We start from the raw sequence: 521 nt of genomic DNA, 5'->3' as shown, positions 1-521 counted from the left end.
GCTGATCTCCTGGAGCACCAAAGGGTCCTAAAATCTGGAACACAGGCGTGGCCCTGGATTAGGTGCAGAAGGTCCTGGAACACGCAGATGAAAGTACCTTGAAGTGGAGGTTTGCTCGCCGGAGCTTAACCTTGTTGCAAATGTCTGTATGTCTTGTGCCTCTCTGTCTAGAGACTCAGAAGTTGGTCAATCCGCTTTGTCTCTCTAGGATGGAGACTCAAGTCATGCTGCATCTGTTGTTGTCTCGCTGGAAGAAGACTCTGAACGTAGAGTATCTCTTTTCTCGCAGGCTGGAGGCTCAGAACGTGGTTGTATCTGTTGCTGCTTCAAAAGCTGGAGACTCAGGGTGTGGTCTGTTGGCGTCTCTCCCTCACAGGCCAGAGACTCAGAACCTGAACGTATCTGTTATGGTGTCACCTTCACAGGCCGGAGACTCAGAATGTTGAATGTATCTGTTAGTGTCTCACTGGATGCAAGGGCGCCTGCAGGATTTCTTCCGAGGGTACGCACAGAGTTTTTTT

Source organism: Sinocyclocheilus grahami, unplaced genomic scaffold (assembly GCF_001515645.1).
Source record: "Sinocyclocheilus grahami isolate Dianchi unplaced genomic scaffold, SAMN03320097.WGS_v1.1 scaffold490.1, whole genome shotgun sequence".
Classification (NCBI taxonomy): Eukaryota; Metazoa; Chordata; class Actinopteri; order Cypriniformes; family Cyprinidae; genus Sinocyclocheilus; species Sinocyclocheilus grahami.
The sequence above is the reverse complement of the archived record's forward strand: the minus strand, read 5'-3'. Positions refer to the sequence as shown.